Consider the following 21,474-nt stretch of genomic DNA (forward strand, 5'->3'; position numbering starts at 1 on the left):
AACCTCAGTGTTTTGGTATGCCCGCCGCCCTGTGCTGCATTCGCCCCAGAATGCCCAACGGTTCTGACATAATAAAACTCACTACGCACATGGTTCGAGTATAAAGCAAGGCTTTAATCAACTTGTTTCAAAACATGGAGGTCTAGATATCTTTCACTAGTTCCTGTTTACAAAATGTCCTGGGCAAGCTGGGCCCACGCCCGAGTATTTATACTCCTTGGACGGCGCCACCAGCTGGCCGTCCAGTGTTATTTCATGAGTCAGTCTTCATGGATCATAAGATTCATAACAGGTTCTTTCTGCTTGTGTGCAGACTTTATTCCATGTACAAAGGTTCTGAGCATTTCTGTCAGTGCAAGAAGAGCAGCGACTGTGTGACAACCCAATACACAGTCCTGTATATATTATGTCACTTTTATATTTGCACCAGTCTAATAAAAGTGATGAGCATCTGGCTTTATTATTGTTTCCAAGATTTTGGCTACCTTGTGGATTCTTAGCAGCGTATTCCAAGTGAGATAGATACTGCATTAGAAAGGAGTGTAGACCCAATTGTAAAGAATGCAATATGTGCAATGCCATAAAACTGGATTAAAAAACCTAACTGCAATGTCATAAAACTGCAATATAAACTAAATAATCATTCTAACAGAACTATGCTATAAAACCCAGCAGCAATGCTGTAAGATTGCAATATAAAACGTACTAATACCAAAAAGGTGGGTTATAAAACCCAACAGCAATGCTGTAAGATTGCAATATAAAACGTACTAATACCAAAAAGGTGGGTTATAAAACCCAACAGCAATGCTATAAAACTACTATAAAATCCAACAACAACACCACAAACTGTATTGTAAAGCCCAACAACATTGCCACTGGAGTAGACTATAATATTCACTTCAATACATGGCAACCATCAGCATTTTCTACAGTGTTGCCTGTGTTTCAACATCTGCTGATGGAAATCCAGGTTTGGTGTTTTTTATTCACTGATGGGATGTGGGCATCGCTGGCGAGCCAGCATTTATTGCCCATCCCTAGTTGCCCTTGAGACGGTGGTGGCAAGCCGCCTTCTTGAACCGCACAGTCCGTGTGGTGAAGGTACTCTCACAATGCTGTTCGGGAGGGAGTTCCAGGATTTTGACCCAGCAACGATGAAGGATCGGTGATATACTTCCAAGTCAGGATGATGTGTGACTTGGAGGGGGACTTGGAGGTGGTGGTGTTCCCATGCGCCGGCTGCCTTGTCCTCCTAGGTGGAAGAGGTCGTGGGTTTGGGAGGTGCTGCCGAAGAAGCCTTGGCAAGTTGCTGCAGTGCATCTTGTAAATGGTACACACTGCAGCCACTTTACGCTGGTGATGGAGGGAGTGAATGTTTAAGGTGGTGGATGGGGTGCCAATCAAGCGGGCTGCTTTGTCCTGGATGGTGTCGAGTTTCTTGAGTGTTATTGGAGCTGCACTCATCCAGGCAAGTGGAGAGTATTCCATCACACTCCTGACTTGTACCTTGTAGATGGTGGAAAGGCTTTGGGGAGTCAGGAGGTGAGACACTCGCTGCAGAATACCTAGCCTCTGACCTGCTCTTGTTGCCGCAGTATTTATGTGGCTGGTCCAGTTAAGTTTCTGGTCAATGGTGACCCCCAGGATGTTGATGGTGGGGGATTCGGCGATGGTAATGCCGTTGAATGTCAAGGGGAGGTGACTCTCACTTGTTGGAGATAGTCATTGACTGGCACTTCTGTGGCACGAATGTTACCTGCCACTTATCAGCTCAAGCCTGAACATCATCCAGATCTTGTTGCATGTGGGCATGGACTGCTTCATTATCTGAGGAGTTGTGAATGGCGCTGAACACTGTGCAGTCATCAGCGAACATCCCCATTTCTGACCTTATTTTGGAGGGAAGATCATTGATAAAGCAGCTGAAGATGGTTGGGCCTAGGACATAGCCCTGAGAAACTCCTGCAGCGATGTCCTGGGGCTGTGATGATTGATCTTCAATCACCACAACCATCTTCCTTTGTGCTAGGTATGACTCCAGCCAGTGGATTGTTTTCCCCCTGATTCCGATTGACTTCAGTTTTACTAGGGCTCCTTCATGCCACACTCGGTCAAATGCTGCCTTGATGTCAAGGGCAGTCACTCTCACCTCACCTCTGGAATTCAGCTCTTTTGACCATGTTTGGACCAAGGCTGTAATGAGGTCGGGAGCCGGGTGGTCTTGGCGGATCTCAAACTGGGCATCAGTGAGCAGGTTATTGGTGAGTAAGTGTCGCTTGATAGCACTGTCGATGACACCTTCCATCACTTTGCTGATGATTGAGATTAGAGTGATGGGGCAGTAATTGGCCGGGTTGGATTTGTCCTGTTTTTTGTGGACAGGACATACCTGGGCAGTTTTCTACATTGTCGGATATATGCCAGTGTTGTAGCTGTACTGGAACAGCTTGGTTAGAGGCGCGTCTAGTTCTGGAGCACAAGTCTTCAGCACGATAGCCGGGATATTGTCGGGGCCCATAGCCTTTGCTTTATGTGCGCTCAGCCGTTTCTTTATATCATGTGGAGTGAATCGAATTGGCTGAAGACTGGTTTCTGTGATAGTGGGGACCTCGGGAGTAGGCCGATATGGATCATCCACTTGGCACTTCTGGCTGAAGATGGTTGCAAACGCTTCAGCCTTGTCTTTTACACTCGTGCTGGGCTCCACCATCATTAAGGATGGGGATATTCATGGAGCCTCCACCTCCCGTTAGTTGTTTAATGGTCCACCACCATTCATGACTGGATATGGCAGGACTGCAGAGCTTTGATCTGATCTGTTGATTGTGGGATCACTTAGCTCTGTCTATAGCATGCTGCTTCTGCTTTTTAGCATGCATGTAGTCCTGTGTTGCAGCTTCCCCAGGTTGGCACCTCATTTTTAGGCACGCCTGGTGCTACTCCTGGCATGCTCTTCTACACTCCTTATTGAAGCAGGGTTGGTCTCTTGGCTTGGTGGTAATGGTAGAATGAGGGATATGTCAGGCCATGAGGTTACAGATTGTGGTGGAATATAAGAACATAAGAACATAAGAAATAGGAGCAGGAGTAGGCCAATCGGCCCCTCGAGCCTGCTCCGCCATTCAATAAGATCATGGCTGATCTGATCCTAACCGCCAATCTACTATCACAGAACCATCTCCTGAATCTAACAGAATTAGACACACGAAATAGGAGCAGGATCAGGCTACACGGCCCCTGGGCCCGCTCCGCTACCCACAGGGCCATGACTGATCTGAACCTAGACTCATGTCCAAATTCCTGCCCGCTCCCCGTAACCCTTAATTCCCTTTACTTCTAGGAAACTGTCTATTTCTGTTTTAAATTTATGTAATGACATAGCTTCTACAGCTTTTTGGGGCAGCATATTCCATGGACCTACCACCCTCTGAGTGAAGTAGTTCCTCCTCATCTCAGTTTTGAAAGAGCAGCCCCTTATTCTAAGACTATGCCCTCTAGTTCTAGTTTCACCCATCATCGGGAACATCCTCCCCGCATCCACCCGATCCAACCCCTTCACAATCTTATATGTTTCAATAAGATCGCCTCTCATTCTTCTGAACTCCAATGAGTAGAGTCCCAATCTACTCAACCTCTCCTCATATGTCCATCCCCTCATCCCCGGGTTTAACCGAGTGAACCCTCTTTGTACTGACTCGAGAGCAAGTATGTCTTTTCTTAAGTATGGACACCAAAACTGTATGCAGTATTCCAGGTGCGGTCTCACCAATACCTTGTACAACTGAAGCAATACCTCCCTATTCTTATATTCTATCCCCCTAGCAATGAAAGCCAACATTCCATTGGCCTTCTTAATCACTTGCTGCACCTGCATACCAACCTTTTGAGTTTCGTGCACCAGGACCCCCAGATCCCTTTGTACTTCAGTACTTTCCAGTTTCTTGCCATTAAGATAATAACTTGCTCTACGATTTTTCCTGCCAAAGTGCATAACCTCACACTTTCCAGTATTGTATTCCATCTGCCAAATCTCTGTCCACTTACTTAACCTGTCTATGTCCCCTTGCAGGTTTTTCCATGCATGCATGCATGGAGTGCCAAGTGCTTGTGCACATGGGTTGTGGGTCCCACTGGTTTGGTCCTACATTTATCGGTGGATAGGATTTAGTTGCAGTTTTGCTTCTGTGTTGAAATTGTTTTTTTTTGAGGGTCCAAGGGAAAGGAGAAACAAGTAGAGCAACCAGCAGCCATCCAAGCAAAAGAAACAACCCAGGTCAGGCCCCTCAACTGTCTGCATTTTATTGTTTATTTAAAGAGTCAGCCACACTCCTAATGTAATTTATATTGTGTCCCCGTCTCTCCTACACTTGGACAGCCAGCATAGGCACCACCGGCTGCATCCTCGTGTTCAGATCAGAGAGCTTTGCTCTCGGAGTAGGATAGAAAAGGACTTATTTACCTGGGAACTTTGATCATGCTGAAATCTGCAGCCATGGCAACAGTATTCATCTTTGTTCACAAAAGTGACTGAATTCTGCTTTTCTAATCTACGGTGTGATGCTGATCTGTCAGATTTTCCCCCTTGCATCTTCAACCTACTATTACTTCTGATAGCTTGAAGTGGAGAATGGCAACCTCTTTTGCTTCCAGTTTTGTCCCTTTCACGATAATGCTGACTCCTTCTTGTTGCTGTGTGGCTCTATAGGCTTGCGTCATTCTCCAGGACCTCGCCCAAGTGGCCGTTCTTTATGTATGCTAATTGCTGGTGTTTTACACTGGCATTCAGTGCTTGCCAAGTCCTGTCTATGTGGTCAACATTTTCTGATGGAATTCAATACTTTTACTGCCTCTAGCACGTGACGCAAAGTCACACTAGGATACAGTGAAATTTCCTTGTGTGCCTGTGTGGCGTTCTCCTGATATTGGTGGCTCTTCGGGTTGCCGTGGAACATATGTCAGATGCTTTTGTAGGCCTTCACCGGCAATGAAAAAATAGGGAGGATTTTGCAATGTGTAGACAAATGGAGGCTTTATACAAGATCTCGCAATGTTAAGACTCGAGGGAACATACACTATTTTCATTGATCTTCATAAGGCTTTTGACCTATTGCCTCATATGGCCCTCTTGAGAAAGCTGGGAGCTACGGGAGTGCAATCTGGGATGTACATTCCAGCTCCTAACTCTCATGGAAGAGTAGATGGGAGAGTCACAGAAACCAGCTCTCTTTCAAAAGAGGAATGAGGCTAGGCTGTCCACTGCCAGTAGTCTTATCTGATGTTTTCTTCAGTGGTGTTAAAGGACAACTTCGAGTGCCTGTTCTGGGCATTTCTGAAAAGTGCTTCTTTTCACAGATGATACTGTGTTGTTGCCAGATTTACCTGGAGCTCCCTGGTGCTCTACTCATCTTTTTTTTGGCTTCACAATATTACAGTAGGTGCTGGAAGATATACCAGAAAAGAGTCAAAAACGGACTTTCCTGGGAGCATGGCCCCCAGATCGCCCTACAAGATAAATTATGCACCATCAGAGCTCACTTTCCTCTTCAAATATTTCTAAATCTACCACTGCAAAATTTGCATTTTTATGTCCTTCAGTGTTTTGTCCCTACAATACAATTGATGGAATATTGGGTATATCTGCAGCTTAAGTCATAAAGAGCTCCTTATTAGATTTCACTGCTCTCGTTATTAGATTTCACTTTTCGTGGAAAAACAAGCTGAATTGCAGAATGCAATCCCCAAACATGAATTAAACATCCTGAAATCCAATGTAATAAGGAATTGAACTGTTCTGTAAGGAAAGGGTTAATCAGACTGTCCTGAAGCCTACTAATGGTATGTTACTATTGATTTCTCTTTATGTTGTAGTGATGTAAACCTTTAGCCTTTGCCTGTTAAGCAGTGAAGTGGAAGTCAATTTAAGGTACACCAGGATATTGGGCCAGGGCTGGCCCTGCAACAATGATCAGTTTCAGGATGAAGTAATCGGAGAATTCGTTAAAGAGGTGCCATTCCATGCGGATTCCTGACGTTTCAGAGATCTTTAATAATTTGATAACAGTGTGGGAAAAGTTAGTTCTGTGAAGGAAAGATCTAGGCATACATCATCCTATTTAATTGGTACGAATGATACAGAAACAGAGACAGACTTATAATTAAAGGTTTCACTTGGTAGAATAGCAATTATATGGAACCAGGGTGAAGCTATCGATAAGATAACTGAGTTGTACTTGTTAGCTCAATGGAAAAAGGGCAGAGCTTGTTAAGTAAGGAAAACTAAAGTTATTGATAAGTAATAGGTCAACTAAATTCTCCTTTGCATGAAGTTGTAGCTTAACCTTTATGTAATGCAGAATTGCGTGGATCATCACATAGAGGGAGAGAGAGAAAAACGTATAAAAATTGATAGTTTGTTGTGTATTTGGATTTGTAAAGGGCCAAGATACTGAACTCAAAACTGTCACATGTTTGAATCCCCAACCAACCATCATCAGGTGTGGTTATAAGTGCTACCTTTTTAAGCGTATCTTTAAGTACCATTGCATGTACTGTATGCTTATTAAACCTATGACACCTGACTTCAATGTTCAAGAAACTTATTGGAAACCTTGCGCTAACAATTCAATCAGCTTGAAGCAGTGGCCATAGGCTTCTATTCAGGCCTGCTTTTCAGTTGTGTATTGTTTGTTGATTTGTCAGCTTTTTTGAAGCTGTTCATTAGCTTTTGCAAGTTTGGTAGTGTAATGTATGTAATGTATATATACCTTAAGGGAGAGAACTACTTTTTACAGCTCCTGTATCCTGTAGTACCGGCAGTGACCACACCTGTATATAAACCCTGAGTAGTGATCTGTACAGTTAGTTCTAGAGTAACCCTCATTCAGTAAACACCTGTTGATCGTTCCCTGCAGTCTGTTGCCTGATTATTGAAGGACACAACATTAAGATACACGGATATAACATTGGCGACGACGCAGATTCGAACCTACCTGCAACTCTGCATCACCTCCCAGGGATTCGCTCCTGGAGAACAGTGGAAGGAGGTCGAGTCCAGAAGCACGGGTGTCGACCACGGGCACCCGCCCAGTCATCCAGCGGAGATTTGAGCATCGCAGGGGAGGCTGTTGAGAGCCAGGCTTGGCTTTCCAGTCACGGTGGTCCAGCGAAACGGGCTGGCAACAGGTACTGTGCAGACCCTTCCCGGACAGCGGTGGCTAGAGCCAACCGAGCGGCACAGAAAAAGGCCAAGCAGCGTCGACGGGGGAGAGAGAGAGGGCAGAGCGCACAGGGTGCAGCCGGTGTTCAGGACCGAGCGGCGGCAACAGGGAGAGAGATGAGAGAGAGCAGAGCGCAGCCAGTGTTCAAGGGCCGAGCAGCGTCAACGGGGGAGAGAGGCGCGCAGGAAAACGCGAGGCGCTGCCATTGCCATGACGACCGCAGAGAGCTGCATTGGCAGCAGCGCAGGAGCAGCGCACGAAACCCACAGGGCGTCGCCATTTGCCACGAGGACCGTTGAGAGCGGCGTTGGCAGCAGCGCGGGAGACGCCATTTTAAGCCGCAGCGGGGAAGAAAGGAGAGCGCGGGAGACGCCATTTTAAGCCGCAGCGGGGAAGAAAGGAAAGCGCGGGAGACGCCATTTTAAGCCAGTCTAACCACACGCAAAAATGCCGAAGAGTGGCAGTATCACAGCGTTCGACAATGAAGTCGAAGATTGGATGACATCTGTCGAACGCATAGAAGTATACTGCAAGGCGAATGAAGTGCCAGATGACAAGAAAGCGCTGGTATTGTTGAATTCAGTGGGTGCAAAAACGTATGGCTTACTACGAAACCTAGTAACCCCAGAGAAGCCAGTAGAAAAGGATTTTGAAAACATAGTGTCAATCCTACAGGACCACTTAAACCCCACACCGCTGCTGATTGCAGAAAGATTTAAGTTTCACAAAAGGAACCAGCATAAAGATGAAAGTAATGCTGAGTATTTAACGGAACTGCGCAAGCTAGCGAAACGCTGCCAGTTTGGAACGGGACTAGCAGATACTTTAAGGGATAAGTTTGTGTGTGGGCTTCAAAGTGAAGGAACCCAGAAACGGCTTCTATCAGAAAAGGATCTTACGCTGGACAAGGCTTTCAGCATTGCAGTATCACACGAAGCAGCAGCACGGGGCGCTGCAGAGATACAACGGAGACCGCAAGAATATGGCACAAATGAAATGTCATACGGAACAGTGAAGTGCTATCGCTGCGGCAGAACAACACACGACCATAATGATTGCTGGTTCAAGGACAAAGTGTGCAGAATGTGTGGAAAAGTAGGACATATAACAAGAGTCTGCAGGTCGGGAAAGAAAACCAGCAGCAAGAAATCTCCACAGGAGAAGTACAAGAAGGTACATAAGGTGACGGAGAGTAGTTCAGACGAACAGAAGAGTGATACAGACTCCGGAAGCAAGGAGCTGGGTTGTCTGAAACTACATAATGTGATCAAAACGGAGGATCACCAAACTATCTGGGTCACGCTCAAGATAGCAGGAGTCCAAATGAAAATGGAATTGGACACAGGATCAGCCCTAACAGTCATAAACCGAAGGGACTACAAGTGGCTATTCTCACATATACCCTTGAGAGATACAAAGATTGTCTTGAAGACGTACACGGGGCAAAAAGTCTACCCCAAAGGAAAAAATAAGGGTGAACGTTATATATAACGGCAAGGAAACACCAAAAATGGACCTATATGTATTGCCAGATGGAGGACCACCACTACTAGGACGTGAATGGATCCGGAAGATACAGCTAGATTGGCATTCCATACAAGCACTGACTGTAGATGCCAAAAAGGATGACGACGTCACACCTGGACGACTGTCAAAAATGCTAACTGACACACAAGAAGTGTTCCAGCAGGGACTCGGAACACTAAAAGGCATAACAGTGACGATCAAAATAGAGGAAAATGCAAGCCCAAAGTTTTTAAGGCCAGACCGGTACCTTATGCGATCCGCCCAGCCGTCGAAGCAGAGCTGGAAGGTTTGGAACGTTCAGGGGTACTGTCCAAAGTGGACTGGAGCGAGTGGGCTACACCCATCATTCCTGTAATGAAGAGGTCGTTGAGTAATACGCCTGGGGAACCAAAGAAGGTTCGCATCTGTGGGGACTTTAAGGTGACAGTGAACCCAATCCTTCACACTGTACAATATCCGCTTCCGCGGATTGAAGATATTTTCACCTCGCTCTCTGGAGGGAAACGCTTCGCTAAGATTAATCTGGCCCAGGCGTACCTGCAAATGGAGGTAGAAGAAGCCTCGAAACAGTACCTCACGATCAACACTCATAAAGGTCTCTACCAATACAACCGGCTGGTGTTCGGGGTAGCATCAGCTCCGGCTATTTGGCAAAGGGCAATGGAACAAGTCCTGCAAGGGATTCCAGGGTCCCAGTGTTATTTGGACGACATCCTGGTCACGGGCGAAAATGACAGTGATCACCTCGCCAACCTGGAGCAGGTGCTCACTAGATTGAAGGCATATGGGCTCCGAGCTAATCGCCACAAATGCGAGTTTTTCCAGAAGCAGATCTCGTATTGTGGCCACGTTATTGATAAAGAGGGGTTACATAAGTCCCCTGAAAAGATTGAGGCAGTAGTCAAGGCTCCAGCACCGGAAAATATGTCACAACTGAGGTCGTTCCTCGGGCTGGTGAACTACCACCATAAGTTCTTGCCGAATTTGTCGACAGTACTACACCCACTGAACACCCTACTGCAAACGGGGGTACCATGGAAGCGGAGTGACGAATGTAAACGAGCTTTCCAGAAGAGCAAAGCATTGATCACATCGAAAGAGGTGTTGGCTCATTTCAACCCAGCACTACCAATTTCGTTGGCGTGTGATGCATCACCCTATGGCATTGGAGCGGTGCTCTCGCACAAATTCCCGGACGGCTCGGAGAGGCCAGTAGCCTTTGCGTCTCGGTCACTAACCTCAGCCGAGTGTAACTATGCCCAGATTGACAGGGAGGCCCTCAGCCTAGTGTGGGGAGTGAAAAAGTTCAATCGCTATCTGCACGGGCAGAAGTTCACCTTGCTGACTGACCACCAACCACTTGTCTCCATCTTTAATCCAAAGAAGGGCGTTCCGGTGATGACTGCGCAACGGCTACAAAGATGGTCACTTTTTCTAGGGGCGCACCAATATGAAATTGAGTATAAGGGCACGAAACAGCATGGAAACACTGATGGGCTATCACGCCTGCCACTGCCTACTGCGGAGGAAGCACCAGCAGTGGATCCTGTCGAAATATTTCATTCGACTCTAATTGAGTGCTTGCCAGTAACTAACGCTGGTATAGAGAAGGAGACCCGAAATGACCCGACACTGTCTCGGGTATATGATTTGACGGTGAAGGGATGGCCAGCACATGGCGACTCACTGTTGCCAGCATTCTCATCCAGAAAACAGCTGTCAGTATGCCAGGGGACCTTGATGTGTGGATCCCGAGTGGTAATTCCACCCAAGTTAAGGGAGAGAGTGCTCAATGAGCTTCACGAAGGTCATCTGGGAGGGGTGAAAATGAAAAGCCTTGCTAGGGCTTATGTGTGGTGGCCGGGGATTGATCAGCAAATCGAGGACCTGACAAAGAGCTGCTCAGGATGCCAGAAGGTCCAAGATGCACCACCACATGTGTAGTGTATGTACCTTGAAGAAGGAACTATATTCTGCAGCCCCTGTATACTGCAGTACCAGTAGTGACCACCCCTGTATATAAGCCTGTATAGTAGTTCCAGTTTTGTCTCCATTCAGTAAACACCTGTTATAACCAACTCCTGCAGTCCGTGTCTCGATTACACACGGACGTTACACTGGCGACGAACAGATCCGAACTTACCTACAGTTCTGCACCACCTCACGGGGATCCATCCCTGAAGCGAAGTTGTTAGAGGTCGAGGCCAGAAGGAAGAAATCCAAAAGAAAAAAAAACAAACAGAAGAAACGGGCATAGACCGTGGGCAACCGCACTCTTATTCATCGAATTCGAAGATTTGCAGGAGAGGCTGTCGAGAGCTGGGCTTGGTTATCCAGTCTATGGTGTTCCAGCTAATCGGGCTGGTGGCAGGTAGTACACTGATCCTTCCTGGGCTGCGGCGGGCTAGAGCTCGATCGGGTGGCTTTTCAATGGGGCCGAGCAGCATTGTCGGGAAGAGGAGAGAGAGAGAGAGGGTGGAGCACACAGGGCGCAGCCGGTGCTACGAAGCCGGGCAGCGTACAGACCCGAGAAGAGGGAGGAAAGTGTCCCATAGGGTCTGCTCTGACGACGGGAACAGTAATTAAAATAAAAGAAATTAGAAGCGCAGAAAGCCGCGAGGAGCTGCAGTTTTCCACAGGGACTGCGGAGAGCGGCGTTGACAGCAGCACGGGGGGGAAGTGCGCGAAGACCATAGGGCGTCGCCATCAAGGCATAAAAACGCCAGCAACAGCGCTAGCAGCAGCGGAAAAGACAGAAAGCGCGGGAGGTGCCATCTTAATTCAGCGGGGAAGAAGGCAAAGCGCGGGAGGCGCCATCTTTGATCTCCAAGATGCCGAAGACTGGCAATATCACTACCTTCGATAATGCAGTAGAAGACTGGAGCACGTATGTGGAAAGAGTCAAAGTATATTGCAAGGCAAATGAAGTAGCCGATGAGAAAAAGGCATCGGTACTACTAAACTTAATGGGCGCAAGAACGTACGGCCTATTGCGGAACCTGATCACTCCAGTCAAACCGATGGCGAGGAGTTTTAACAAAATTGTTGATATCCTACAGGAACACCTAAATCCTACACCGCTGCTGATAGCAGAAAGATTTAAATTCCACAAGAGAAATCAGCATAAAGATGAGAGCAATGCTGATTACCTTACGGAACTACGCAAGCTATCAAAGCACTGCCAGTTCAGAGCAGGACTGGCAGATACCCTACGGGACAAATTTGTCTGTGGACTCCTGAGTGAAGGAACCCAGAAGAGGTTACTCTCAGAGAAAGAGCTGATGCTAGATAAGGCTTTCAGCGTGGCAGTATAGTACGAAGCAGCAGCAAGGGGAGCTGCGGAAATACAGCAAAAGCCACAGGAATACGGCACCCACGAAATGACACGGAGATTTGAAAAATGTTATCGCTGCGGCAGAACAACCCATGACCAGAAGGACTGCTGGTCCAAGGACAAAATATGCAGGCAATGCGGAAAGATGGGACACATTGCACGAGTTTGCAGGTCCGGGAAGAAGACTAACGACAACAAAAAGACTACTAAGGAAAAGTACAGGAAAGTACAAAAGATGACGGACAGTAGTTCCGAAGACCAGAAGAGCGATAGTGAATCCGGGAACAAGAGACTAAGCTGTCTCAAACTACACAACGTAATCACAAAAGAGGATCACCGAACCATTTGGGTCACCCTCACGATAGCAGGGTCCCAATTCAAAATGGAATTGGATACAGGACCAGCCCTGACCGTCATGAATCGATGAGACTATGAGCGGCTATTCTCACACATACCCTTGAAAGACACATCCATTGTCTTGAAGACATATACGGGGCAGAAAGTATACCCCAGAGGGAAAATAAGGGTGCCTGTCGAACACAACGGCAAGGAAATACAGAAATTGTATCTGTACATACTGCAAGATGGTGGACCACCGTTATTGGGACATGAATGGACCAGAAAGATAAATTTAGACTGGCACTCCATTCAGGCACTGACGGTGGCTGGTAAAAAGGATGACGACGTCACACCTGGACGATTGTCAAAAATCTTGGCTAATGCTAAAGAGGTATTTCTACAAGAACTGGGAACTCTTAAAGGCGTAACCGCCTCGATAAAAATAGATGAGAATGCAATTCCCAAGTTTATCAAAGCAATACCGGTACCATATGCAATTCGCCCAGCCGTCGAGGCAGAGCTGGAGAATCTGGAGAATGCAGGCGTGTTAACTAAGGTAGACTGGAGCGAGTGGGCGACACCCATCGTTCCTGTCATGAAGAAAATGTTAAACAATAAGTCTGAGGAGCCAAGGAAGGTTCGCATCTGTGGGGACTTCAAGGTGACTGTGAACCCAGTCCTTCACACAGTGCAGTATCCTCTTCCGAGGATAGAAGATTTTTTCGCCTCACTATCTGGAGGGAAACGTTTTACAAAAATTGACCTAGCGCAAGCATATTTGCAGATGGAGGTTGAAGAATCCTCTAGGAAATATCTCACGATAAACACTCACAAAGGTCTTTACCAGTATAATCGACTGGTATTCGGAGTTGCATCAGCTCAGGCTATATGGCAAAGAGCGATGGAACAAGTCCTGCAAGGGATTCCGGGGACTCAGTGTTACTTGGACGACATCCTAGTGACGGGTGAAACTGACAGTGAACACCTTGCCAACCTAGAGCAGGTGCTCACTAGACTAAGAGAACATGGGCTACGAGCCAATCGCCCCAAGTGCGAGTTTTTAAAGAAACAAATATCGTATTGTGGCCACGTGATTGATGAAAAGGGGTTACATAAGTCCCCTGACAAAATTGAAGCGGTAGTTAAGGCTCCAGTGCCTGAAAATGTGTCGCAACTGAGGTCATTCCTCGGATTGGTGAATTACTACCATAAGTTTTTGCCGAATTTGTCCACAATTCTGCACCCACTGAACGCCCTGCTACAAACTGGAGTAGCATGGAAATGGAGTGATGAATGTAAGCGGGCCTTTCAGAAGTGTAAAGGCCTGATCACTTCAAGAGAAGTATTGGCTCACTACAACCCTTCACTACCGATAAGACTGGTGTGTGATGCGTCTCCCTACGGCGTTGGAGCGGTACTGTCACATAAATCCCTTGATGGTTCAGAGAGGCCGATAGTTTTTGCGTCACGCTCGTTAACTGCAGCCGAGCGTAACTAAGCCCAGATTGACAGAGAGGCCCTCAGCCTGGTGTGGGGGGTGAAGAAGTTCAATCACTACCTGCACGGACAGAAATTTACTCTACTAACTGATCATCAACCTCTTGTCTCCATTTTCAACCCTAAGAAGGGCGTCACGATAATGACAGCACAACGGCTACAGAGGTGGTCCCTTTTCCTAGGGGCACACCAATATGACATCGAGTACAAAGGAACTAAACAGCATGGGAATGCTGATGGATTGTTGCACCTACCGTTGCCGACGGTGGAAGAAGCACCTGCAGTGGATCCTGTGGAGATATTCCACTCGACCATAGTCGAATGTCTACCTATGACGAATGCAAACATAGAAAAGGAAACACAAAATGACCCAACACTCTCCAGGGTCTATGATTTAACGGTGAAGGGATGGCCAGCACATGGCGAACCACTGTTGCCAGCATTCTCGCCGAGAAGAGAACAGCTGTCAGTGTGCCGAGGAACCTTGATGTGTGGATCCAGAGCAGTAATTCCACCCAAATTGAAGGATAGAGTGCTCAATGAGCTTCATGAGGGTCATCTGGGAGGGGTAAAAATGAAGAACTTAGCCAGAGCGTTTGTGTGGTGGCCGGGAATCGATAGAGAAATCGAAGAGATGACCAAGAGCTGTACAGGATGCCAGAAGGTCCAAAACGCCCCACCACAAGCCCCTCTACATCCATGGGAGCGGCCCTCATCTCCATGGCAAAGGGTACACATTGATTTTGCTGGTCCATTTATGGACTCGATGTTTTTAATTGCGGTGGATGCACATTCAAAGTGGCCAGAGGTAATAAAAATGTCCTCAACCACCACAGAAAAAACTATCACAGTCTTACGAACCATATTCGCCAGAAATGGGCTGCCTGAACAGATTTACTCAGACAATGGACCACAGTTTGTGTCTGAAGAGTTCCGGAGGTTCTTAAAGAACAATGGTGTTAAGCATTACACATCCGCCCCATATCATCCAGCCACCAATGGATTGGCTGAGAGGTTCGTTCAAACATTCAAGAAGGCTATCAAGGCACTGTGTAATGAAGACATACCCCTACAACACAAGGTAGATAACTTCTTGTTTGCCTACCGGAATGCGACACATGCGGTTACCAACCAAACTCCAGCCATGATGTTCTTCAATCGAAGACTAAGATGCCGCTTGGATTTGGCTAAGCCAAACATCAGAAGAGATGTGGAGAACAGGCAGTTTCAGGATATGAATGAAAGGCCAACCAGGAGTTTTAAGATAGGTCAACCAGTTTTGGCCCGGGACTACCGCACAGAGAAATGGCAGCCAGGAACGATCTGCACACGGCAAGGACCTCTAATGTATACCGTGGACATTGGAGAGAGCATTGTAAGACGCCATGCTGACCAGATTCTAGAGTCACTGGAAAACGTCAAATCTACACCACGATCCTATACACCTGGTGATGAAACCGAAGTACCAATTGCATCTACCTCAGAATCGGTGATATTGGAAGCAGACGAACCAAACAACGACGTTGATCCCGAATCAACTTTGGCAGAAGAACCTGATACCCCAAAGAGGCGTTATCCGGACAGAATCAGGAAGCCTCCTCAAAGACTGAATTTATAATTGCTTAACTTCAGCTAATGTATATAGCAACTGTAATTGTAAATATGTTATTTAATTATTAATCGAATGTTATGTACTGTTTAGCTAAAAGGGGAGGAATTGTAGTGTATGTACCTTGAAGAAGGAACTATATTCTGCAGCCCCTGTATACTGCAGTACCAGTAGTGACCACCCCTGTATATAAGCCTGTGCAGTAACTTTGTATAGTAGTTCCAGTTTTGTCTCCATTCAGTAAACACCTGTTATAACCAACTCCTGCAGTCCGTGTCTCAATTACACACGGACGTTACAACATGCCCCTCTACACCCATGGGAGTGGCCCTCATCTCCATGGCAACGGGTGCATATTGATTTTGCTGGTCCATTCGTGGACTCAATGTTTTTAATAGCCGTGGATGCGCACTCGAAATGGCCTGAGGTGATCAAAATGTCCTCCACCACCACGGAGAAAACTATTGCAGTCCTACGGACCATTTTTGCCAGGAACGGCTTGCCAGAGCAGATTTGCTCTGATAATGGACCACAGTTTGTGTCCGAAGAGTTTTGAAGATTTATGAAAAGGAATGGGGTAAGGCATTACACATCCGCCCCGTATCATCCAGCCACAAATGGATTGGCTGAGAGGTTCGTACAAACCTTTAAAAAAGCAGTAAGGGCCATGTGCGATGACGACATTCCACTGCAGCATAAGGTGGACAATTTCCTGTTAGCCTACAGAAATGCGACACATGCAGTCACCAACCAGACCCCGGCCATGATGTTCTTTAACCGAAGGTTGAGATCTCGTCTGGATTTGCTCAGACCAAATGTACGAAGAGATGTTGAGAATAAGCAATTCCAGCACATCAATGAGAAGCCGACAAGGAGCTTCAATGTAGGGCAACCAGTCTTGGCCCGCGACTACCGAACAGAGAAATGGCAATCAGGAACGATATGCACACGGCAGGGGCCACTAATGTACACAGTGGATGTTGGGGAGAACATAGTGAGACGCCATGTGTATTGATTTCTTTGTGGGTTCAAAGACGAGACATTTATGAAAGAGAATGAGTTTTAATCTAAAGTCTGTTCAACTCTTTATACAGCATTTCAGGAGACACCCTGCTAGTCATCCATCTTAAATGAAATCGAAACTAAACTCCCTTGCTTGTCTCGGTCACATGACCTCTGCTGGTCAGGCATAAGTAATCAATACCTGCAAACTGCTGTTAAGGCATGATAATCAAACAGGCAAATAACATCATTATTTGCTGATATCATTACATCATGTTGGCCAGATCCTAGAGTCACAGGAACGAGTCGACCCCATGTCTCGTGTACCTGGTGATGAACCCGACATACAGGTAGCATCTACCCCAGAAACAGTAGCATCGGAAGCTGATGAACCAACCGACGACAGGGGGCCAGAATCGCCTCCGCACCAAGAGCAAGACACTCAGGAAAGGCGCTATCCAGAAAGGACCAGGAAGCCTCCCCAAAGACTGAATTTATAAATAGACTATTTTCAGTTAATGTTGCATGTTAAAAGTGTTAATTGTAATTAGTTGATGTTTAATTGTTAAATGAATGTTATGGTACTGTTAATCTAAAAGGGGAGGAATTGTAGTGTATGTACCTTTAAGGGGAGAACTACCTTTTACAACTCCTGTATACTGTAGTACCGGCAGTGACCACACCTGTATATAACCCTGAGTAGGGATCTGTATAGTTAGTTTTAGAGTAACCCTCATCCAGTAAACACCTGTTGATTGTTCCCTGCAGTCTCTTGTCTAATTATTGAAGGACACACAACATCAAGATACACGGATCTAACACTTTCCACCATCTACAAGGAGTGTGATGGAATACTCTTTGCTTGCCTGGATGAGTGCAGCTCCAACAACACTCAAGAAGCTCGACACCATCCAGGACAAAGCCGCCCGCTTGATTGGCACCCCATCCACCACCTTAAACATTCACTCCCTCCACCACCGGCATACCGTGGCTGCAGTGTCTCCCATCTACAAGATGCACTGCAGCAACTCGCCAAGGCTTCTTCGGCAGCACCTCCCAAACCCACGACCTCTGCCACCTAGAAGGACAAGGGCAGCAGGCGCATGGGAACAACACCACCTCCAAGTTCCCCTCCAAGTCACACACCATCCTGACTTAGAAATATATTGCCGTTCCTTCATCGTCACTGGGTCAAAATCCTGGAACTCCCTACCTAACAGCACTGTGGGAGTACCTTCGTCACACGGACTGCAGCGGTTCAAGAAGGTGGCTCACCACCACCTTCTCAAGGGCAATTAGGGATAGGGGCAATTAGGGATAGGCAATAAATGCTGGTCTTGCCAATGATGCCCACATCCCATAAACTAATAAAAAAGAGTTTGAAATACTATGAAGGAGATATCTTGCCCAGATTTCTTCCTTGTTGAATTCTGCTGGCCTCCAACCTCTAACTAGTTTTGGAAAGGCTATCTCACCAGTTTCAATATTTAAAGTTTGACAGCTCTGCTATCATAAGGATGTTGAGCCGCTCTAATCAAATACTGTATAAGAGAGAGTGAAAAATATTTTCCCCGTGTTGTCCTGTTTTAAACAGTTGCATCTCCTGCTGCAGGTAACTGGGGAGCGTCCAATTAGGTTTGACTTAGAATCCCTCCATATTAGCAGAATACGTGACCAATGCCAAACTGCAAGAAGGGAACATAGAAAGGGAAATGCAAAAAAATTAAATAGTTACTGTCGTCAAATGATGGAGAAAGAGAGGTTTCTCAAATTGCCATGGAAATTCAATAGCTGTGGGTAGATAAAATGAAAATGAGGCGCTTTAGGTTAAAGTGAAAATTGTACACATACCTTTCACAGTAAATTAACAAATATAAAAACAAAGCACGTGTAATCAGTTTAGAGTAGGCTAGATACATATCTCATTTATTCAAAAAAAAGGTAACTCAAAGGCTTTAGGCCTCAGATCAAATGTAATTTAAAAGGTCAATAAGTCAATTAATATTGAACAGGAAAATAAATTAAACAGACCTTTATAGCCCAATATTAGGCAAGTATATAATTACCTAAGGAAGGTTATACTTGCCTTAGAGGGAGGGCAACACAGGTTTACTGGACTGATTCCTGGAATGAGGGGATTGTCCTATGAGGAGAGATTCAGTAGACTAGGCCTATATTCCCTAGAGTTTAGAAGAATAAGAGGTGATCTCATTTGAGACATATAAAATGTTTTAAGTGGATTGACAGGGTAGATACTGAGAGGTTGTTTCCCCTGGCTGGGGAGTCTAGAACCAGGGGTCACAGTCTCAGAATAAATGGGTCAGTCATTTAGGACTGAGTTGAGGAGAAATTTCTTCACTTAAAGGGTTGTTAATCTTTGGAATTCTCTACCCCAGAGAGCTGTGGATGCTCAGTCGTTGAGTATATTCAAGACAGAGATGGATAGATTTTTGGACTCTGGAAATCAAGGGATATGGGGATAGTGCGGGAAGGTGGAGTTGAGGTTGAATATCAGCCATGATCTTGTTGAATGGCAGAGCAGGCTTGAAGGGCCGAATGGCCTACTCCTGCTCCTATTTCTTATGTTCTTATGTTCTAATGTTGGTTCCATTTAAAGATTCATGCTGGGAAATTTGAGCTATGGATTAAAGCTACTTTATAAAATCGATCATACCTGCCGCTCTACCTGTTATATCCGTGTATCTTAATGTTGTGTCCTTCAATAATCAGACAACAGACTGCAGGGAACGATCAACAGGTGTTTACTGAATGAGGGTTACTCTAGAACTAATTGTACAGATCACTACTCAGGGTTTATATACAGGTGTGGTCACTGCCGGTACTACAGTATACAGGAGCTGTAAAAAGTAGTTCTCTCCCTTAAGGTATATATACATTACATACATTACAATTCCTCCCCTTTTAGAGTAACAGTACCATAATACTCATTTAACAATTAACATTTTTAATATACAATGTTATACGAAAATAGTCCATTCATATATTCAGTCTCTGGGGAGGCTTCCTGATTCTTTCTGGATAATGCCTTTCCCGAGTGTCTCGCTCTTGGTGCGGAGGCGATTCTAGCACCCTGTTACATAGATACATAGAAGATAGGAGCAGGAGTAGGCCATTCGGCCCTTCGTGCCTGCTCCGCCATTTAATGAGATCATGGCTGATCCTTTAATTCAGTATCCCGTCCCCGCCTTCTCTCCGTAACCCTTAACCCCTTTTGCCCGTAGAAATATATCTAATTCCCTCTTAAATATATTTAATGAGCTGGCGTACACTGCCCTCTGTGGCAATGAGTTCCACAGGTTCACCACTCTCTGAGTGAAGAAATTCCCCCTCATCTCTGTCCTAAATGGTTTAGCCCTTATCCTTAAATTATGTCCTCTAGTTCTGTTCTCACCCGCCAAGGGAAACATTCCTTCTGCATCCAGTCTGTCTAGACCTGTCAGAATTTTATACACTTCTATGAGGTCCCCTCTCAATCTTCTAAACTCCAGTGTGTACATCCCTAAACTACATAGTCTCTCCTCATAGGTCATTCCCGCCATTCCTGGTATCAGCCTGGTGAATCGCCGCTGCACCCCCTCCATGGCAAGAACATCCTTCCTCAGATGAGGCGACCAAAACTGTACACAGTACTCGAGGTGTGGTCTCACCAGTGCCCTGTACAGCTGCAGCAAGGTATCCCTGTTCCTGTATTCTAACCCTTTTGCTATGAAGGCCAGCATACCGTTTGCCTTCTTGACCGCCTGTTGCACCTGCATGCTCGCCTTCAGTGACTGGTGTACAAGAACACCCAGGTCTCTCTGTACTTCCCCCTCTCCCAATCTATTGCCATTTAAATAATAATTTGCCCTCCCGTTCCTGCACCCAAGGTGGATAACTTCGCACTTGTCCACATTATAGTGCATCTGCCATTTATCCGCCCAATCGCCCAGTCTGTCCAAATCGCTCTGGAGCTTCCTGGTCTCTTCCTCTGAGCCCACCCCACCTCCTAGTTTAGTGTCGTCTGCAAATTTGGAAATGCTGCATCCGACTCCCTGATCCAGGTCATTAATGTAAATTGTGAACAGCTGGGGGCCCAGGACAGATCCCTGTGGTACCCCACTTGTTACTGCCTGCCATTCAGAAAATGAGCCGTTTATTCCAACTCTCTGTTTTCTATCTGACAGCCAGTTCCCTATCCACGCCAAAACTTTCCCCTTTATCCCATGAGCCTCAATTTTCCATGCTAATCTTTTATGTGGGACCTTATCGAAGGCCTTTTGGAAGTCCAGGTACACCACATCTACTGGCTCTCCCCCATCTATTCTACCAGTTACTCCCTCAAAAAATTCCAATAGATTAGTCAAGCACGATTTACCCTTTGTAAATCCATGTTGACTCTGTCCTATCCTGTCCCCATTTGCTAAGTGCTCCGCTATTTCATCCTTAATGATGGACTCCAGCATTTTGCCCACAACTGATGTAAGGCTTACAGGTCTGTAATTACCTGCTTTTTCCCTACCCCCCTTTTTGAATAGTGGGGTAACGTTAGCTACCCTCCAATCCATCGGCACTGTTCCCGAGTCTAATGAATTCTGAAAAATCATCCTTAGTGCATCCGCTATCTCTAGGGCCACCTCCTTCAGTACCCTAGGATGCATGTTATCAGGCCCTGGGGATTTGTCCACCTTCAATCCCTTTAGCTTCCTTAACACCATATCCTTAGAGATATTGATTTGCGTCAGTTCCTCCTTTGCCAATGTCCCTATTTTTCCCGATATCCCAGGGAGGTTTTTTGTGTCTTCCTTCGTAAAGACTGACCCAAAGTATGCATTTAGTTGATCTGCCATTTCCTTATTTCCCATTATATATTCCCCCGTATCTGACTGCAATGGACCAACTTTGGTTTTCACCAGTCTTTTCCTTTTGATATATTTATAAAAGCTTTT

This window comes from Somniosus microcephalus, chromosome 18 (assembly GCF_052327205.1).
Source record: "Somniosus microcephalus isolate GS21.2 chromosome 18, FLI_Smic_1.0, whole genome shotgun sequence".
NCBI lineage: Eukaryota > Metazoa > Chordata > Chondrichthyes > Squaliformes > Somniosidae > Somniosus > Somniosus microcephalus.